The sequence below is a fragment of the Oreochromis niloticus genome, linkage group LG6, assembly GCF_001858045.2.
Source record: "Oreochromis niloticus isolate F11D_XX linkage group LG6, O_niloticus_UMD_NMBU, whole genome shotgun sequence".
NCBI lineage: Eukaryota > Metazoa > Chordata > Actinopteri > Cichliformes > Cichlidae > Oreochromis > Oreochromis niloticus.
The window spans coordinates 21,573,879-21,579,878 of NC_031971.2; the positions used below are offsets into that span (position 1 = coordinate 21,573,879).

General features: G+C 43.3%; 1 protein-coding gene across 1 annotated transcript in view; it reads right to left on the minus strand.

Annotated features, from left to right (window-relative positions):
* Positions 1–5,602, minus strand: part of rbm47 (RNA binding motif protein 47) — a 36,569-nt gene extending 30,967 nt beyond the window's left edge. The window contains 2 exon segments of the mRNA XM_019359897.2: positions 4,653–4,807; positions 5,362–5,602. The gene's annotated coding sequence lies outside the window, so the exon portion shown is untranslated.
* Between the last annotated feature and the right edge of the window lie 398 nt (positions 5,603–6,000).

The following is a 6,000-nucleotide window of genomic DNA, read 5'->3' on the forward strand; positions in this document are numbered from 1 at the left end:
CCTCATCCCCCTTATTTGGAGGGATGAGCACAGATGAATGTGTTGTGCATCTCAGACTCAGAAGGGCCTGTAGCAAAACATTTTGCAGATAATAACTGGCTCATAGCAGAGAGATGGCAAGTCAGAGTTGTTACCTCTCTCCCTCAGTGGAGGATGAGGGGCTGATGTCATTGCTGCAGACAGAGTTGGTCGGGAACTGTTCTCATCCTCTGAGGGGGGAGCGGGTTTAAACCTTTTGCTAAGGAAGGAGTAACAATAGCTGAAGGAGTTTGATGGGGGAAAACAGAACTAATGACACTCCATAGTTCTTTTCCAATATCCTACGTCCGCTTAACTGAAACTCAGCAGTGCCTACTTAGTCAACGAGGATTCAGAGCTGTAAGAAGAGTACGCTGTGGAGGACACCTCTGCCCAGAGGTTAAACAAAAATGAAAGTTAAGAGCAGAAGAGGGAGGACAAAAAGGGAGCTGGGGTTTTCTTGACCTGGTCAGAGGTTTAGTCCCAGTGATATCAAATCACAGCTACGGTTACAGGAAGTGATTAGAGGAGGGATCCAACCGTTTACCTGGCTCGTGTTTCAAAGTACAAGGTTTTTAAAAAAAAAAAATCAATTAATTAGTTCAAGATTGAGCTTCAGACTACATTTACAAGATTCAATGCTTTATGGAAAAATACACGCTCACTCTCACACCCTACAGCCAATTCAGAATCAGTGATTAACCCAACAGGCATGTGTTTGGACTGTGGGAGGAAGCCATGCAGGTGCAAGGTGCAGGGAGAACATGCAGACTCCACATAGAAAGACTCCTGGTGGATTCAAATCCAGGATTTTATTGCTGTGATGCAAGCCCTAACCATTGCACTAGCATGCTGCCATATCTTATAGAGTTCACATAAATTTTAGAAATTTTACCAAACAAATGACTTAGTAGTTAACAAAAATAATAATTATATTTCTTTAAATCTCAACAAGCCGTTTGCTCAAGCAGGGATGTTAAACTCATTTTACATAAAGGGCCACATACAGTTTAAGTGGGCTAAACGAGTGAAGCTCTCTCTTTCTGTCAGTGTAAAGAAGTTTAACATTAAATCCCTCAGACATATAATATAAGAAAAAGTTTCAAGTTGCAGTTTCAACAGCTCATTTCACTTTTTCTACACAATAAAGAAATGTGCCTGTAGTAAATCAAAGACATCTGTCAGGCTGATTCATTCAGCTTAAATTGTAAAAAAACAGAAAAAGATCTGTTAGCTCATAGCCCAGACCATCCTGTAACTATGAAACAGGACATTTATTTTAATTCACAAAAAATCTTTCTTTCTCTTTCATGTTTGTTACCGTGGAATCATTGCAAAACAACACAAAACAGGAATGTCTATTGTAGATAATGAAAACAGAAACCATCTTTTACATAATTTCTTTGGTGTAGTATGAATGGCCACGGGGGAGGGCTTTTTTTGGTAGCAAACACTGCAAAACTTGTGAAAATACAGTTGCAAGCCCTCCTTCACATTTTTCCAAAACCATCCAGTGGGCCAGATTGGAGTCCTTGCCAGGCCGATCCTGGCCCTCGGGCTTTATATTTCACACCGCTGCTCTAAAGTGAAACAAACCCTAACAAAAGTGCTTGAGGCGTGTATCATAAAACAAATTCTTTCAACAAATGTTTTTTTTTCCAATGGTTTTGTTCTGTTTGATAGACTTTCATAAAATCTGATTTCATGAATTGAGGAACTGGCCCTTTAAAACTGATGAATACTGTTCCTCCAAATTTATTTCTCATCCTCTCCGAGAATTTCTTAACATTTCTTTTCCGTCACGTTTCTCATTCTCAACCCTTATTTTCCATCTTTGTTACAAGAGGAAGAGACAAGCACATTATAAATAATATGTTCCTCTCCCTTTTTTTCCACCTGTACTTGTTACCCTATTTTTTTTTTTTTTTTAAACTCAGTTCAACTTCCCTTCAGCTCACTGCTGTTCGGTGTTTGGCCCGATCAGAGGGGAGCTAAAGAGGGAGGTGGGGGGGGGGTGGGGGGGGGGGGGGGGGGTTTGATAAAGGGGAAGAATGTGGCCATTGTGCTTTCCCGGTATGTGTGTATTTGCGACAAACAGAAAGAAAGAAAGGGAGAGAGAGGAGAGCAAGGCTGATCAGATCTTGTTACAGGTGTTTCATAAACAACACAATAGCACTAACAGGTTTCCTTCTGCCCCTCTCTCTCCGCTGCACTCGTTACTCTGCAGCTCTAGATCTCTGCCTATGTGCTGGTGGATTAGGCTTATGGCTTTGTCGCATACACACCACACTGAATCTGTGCTTCCCCATCATGAGCATAAGATGATCATGTGACAGACATGACCATGGTGCACGCTTGTGTCTGTGTGAGTGTGCAGTTTATGCTGTTTCTCTTCCTTATGCTTGAGGTTTGCTGAATTATGAAGTCCAATCGGCTTCTTGCTTAAAAAAAACTGATATGTTAAATAAAAGATCTCTTCCTGTTGCCTTCTGGTTTAAGAAATCTGTCTTTTCTTCCTGAAACTAGAGAGGGCCCAAACACAGCAGCAATAAATTCAAACTAGGACAAACATCGAGATATAAATGTATGTCTTAGATGACGTCTGCTTCTGTGCTTTCCACTTGTGGAATGTGATACAGCGAGTTGAGAGATAAGCACCACTCGGAAAAATGGTTCACCTATTGAACTTGGTTACACAATCAGTAACGAAGCCACAGCTACTGTCCGAGACGGCGACACAGACAAACGCAAAGTCCCGGTTGAATAAAACCTTCCATTTACTAACCATTCAACTGGTTTCTATTTTTGGCTTTGGTTTTTACATCAGAGTGTCTAAAGAAGCCATGTGTCACCACTTCATCAGGTCTGACCAGCACTTCAACACACGCACACCTTTGAAACACCTCACAGGTCCAGGTATTTACAGTATTCACAAGGAAGCTGGCCTTCTGTACACAAACATTTAGTCTTGTTTCCATCACTTCAGAAGCCAGTAAACTGACTTATGCTTATTTCCTGAAGACATACCCTCATCTTAACCTTAAACTGGCTCTAACCTGAACCCAAACCTGAGCTGAGGTCACTGAAGTTAACTGAAACTAAGCTAAAGAGTAAACGAGTAAGAAAAAGAGCAATTCAATTAACTGAGATAAAATAAACTTCTGACAAATAAAACAAACATATATGGTAGTTGCCTTTAGTTTTGTCAGTTTGGTCAAATTTGCTCACACAGCAAGCGCGAGGTCGGTGCAAATGTTTACCGAGACTGGATGTCTACAAGGCTGTGAGTGACAGTGGTGTGTTTGTATTGTAGAAGCTAATCTGATCTAATCCCTGACAATGACCTCCAATATTATAGAGAAAAATAATACTGAAAATAACAAAAACCAGACGCTATCATTGGATCTTAGAGAGTAAGCAGAGTCTAGCCTGGTTAGTACTTTGGCTGCAAGCTTGGTGTGGGACTGTGTGAACCCCTGTTTATCTACCCCACATGGACGTGAAGTAGATAAAGTGCTTTAAGTGTACAGAATAAAGTGCAGTGTGGATGTAAAATAATGTGACTTCTAGTCTAAAAGCACTTTAATAACCTAATAACGTAAATCTTCCACCCCCAAAAAATGATGAAGGAATAACTTGGTCAACCGGCCCCATACTGCGTGCCAAACTGGTTACCAAGAAACAGAAACTAAAGTTAACTTCAGTGCAAGTACAACTTTTCTTTCAAATTACTGTAAAAACAAACTGTTAGCATAATTAAAAGAATACACTGAGAGTGGGCATTCTTGTATGTTAGTGACTATTTCTCAGTCATTTTGTCATTTTTACACTGTGATTTCCTTTCAACTGACATTTCAAAGTCACACATAGTGTATTATTGTACTTTGAATGCTTGCTTGAATGAGCTTAAGTATAAATAAGATTTGAGGCATCACTTACTTTGTAGAATTGTACTGCATTTCCTCATGTGGAGAAACACGTGAATATTTCCAGAAACTACAGCTGGACAAATGACAGCTTGGTAAATCTGAGCAGATACCCTCTGTGTCAGTGAGACAGTTGTTCTTGAAAAGATCAGCTGGATGTAAACTGTCACACACACACGAAAACACACAGACACACGGGTACACACACGCACACCCTACTCTGCTTTCATATGCACACGTATACACTCGAGCAGCTAAATCTCGTTTGTGCAACAACAGGACACCCAAGGCTAACTGGCGCCCTGCTCGACCAGTTTCTGAAACACACACACAAACGCAGAAGATGACAAGACAAGACACCCATAGAACACACACACACACACACACACACACACACATACACAAATAAACATTCAGTACTCGCTCCGTAACCTTGCAGTGAAGGTTACAGCAGTCAGTTGGGTCAATGTGAACACTGGACCAGCTGAAGAAATGTCCTTCCAGATTACCCACTGTGTGAGTGTGTGTGCATGTGTGAGTAAGTGTGTCTGTGTGTGAGTGTGTGCTGTTAAACCTCCAGGTGAGAAAACACACCATGCCTCTCAGCTACATTTACAACATAACTGTTCAGACTGAAATGAGAGAGAATTTCTGAAAAAGAAAAAAAGGGGAGGGGGGGTGCACACACACGATGAGTTCCCAGCCAACCTGTAGGATGATGGGACGTGTAGTCACGGCGTCGGCGTCAAAAGGCAACGATCCGGCTTGTCACTTTCTCATCTTCCCCTCCCTCCTTCTATCTTCCTTTGTACAGACAGTCAGGTTCTCTCCGGCTCCGTGTTCACTGTCAGGGCACTTCCTGTCTTCAATGACAGGTCCCCCAAAGCACAATGAGAAGAGATCTCAGACACTTCTGTCAAACACACTGCACACACACACACACACACACACACACAGAAGAGGACGAGTCAAAGTTTCTCTTCTCCTTTTGGTGTTTTTTTGGATTCTGACTCAGATCCTCTCTGTTTGTCCTCTCCTCTGCTCCAGTCACGACAGCGCCCGTAGACGTAACAGCGGGAGACGGGAGAAGGGGGCCAGTGCACAAGGTCTCGAAGTGGAGGAGAGAGCAGGAGGTGACAGAGTTGAAGGAAAGCATTAGAGAGAGAGAGAGGGAGGGAAAGAGGGAGGGAGCGAGGGAGGGCACTGGTAATTAGTGAGTCTGTACCTGACTCTCACTGACATAAGCCCCACATTCCTCAGAAGCGAGAAGGGGGGAGAGATGAGGAGGGAGAGAGGAAAAGGGGAAAAAGTTTGGAGCACACACTAATCATCCCAGGACACACATCAGAGAGGACCCTCTTCATCCCAACACACACACAGCCACACACACACACACACACAAATCTGTCTTCCTTACAGCACAGCATAACTGTCACGGCGCTCAAGTCAAGCCTGCATGATGTTCAGCGAAGGCGCTGCCGCTCCTGAAGCTTCGCCGTCTGTCACCTAAACGCTCCACGCTCCTGCTTTTAGTCTCCTTTCTTTCTTCTACCTCTCTCTCAGCTCGTCTCTCCCTTTCTGTTTCTCTCTTTTGCTATGTGTGTGGTGTACACACTGCCAGCTCCTAAAACTCACCAAACCAGAATCTGACTGCCCATACCCCCAGCACACCTCCTCCCTCCCTCCTCCTTCCTATCATTCCGGATAGGAAATGCTATCCTCCTGTGGCCCTGTCCAATCCAAGAGTGTGTGTGTGTGAGTTGGTGCGATCAGCCAGACCTGAATCAGAGGAGATTCAGCAGCATTCCTCTAAAGGAGTTTCCTGCACACCTACCGCATGATCGCTCTCATCCACCACTTGCTTATTAGTGATGATCACACACGCGACCTTTACTCATTCACAAATACACACATACACCCCTGAGGTCACGATGACATGCTGTCTTTACACTGTAGTGTTCACCTCTCTGACGTGCGTGCTGAAGATCCCTCTGTAATGACACCTTTGTGTAATAACAACCCACTCGGGTACTCTCTCAGGTTTCTTGTGTTTGAA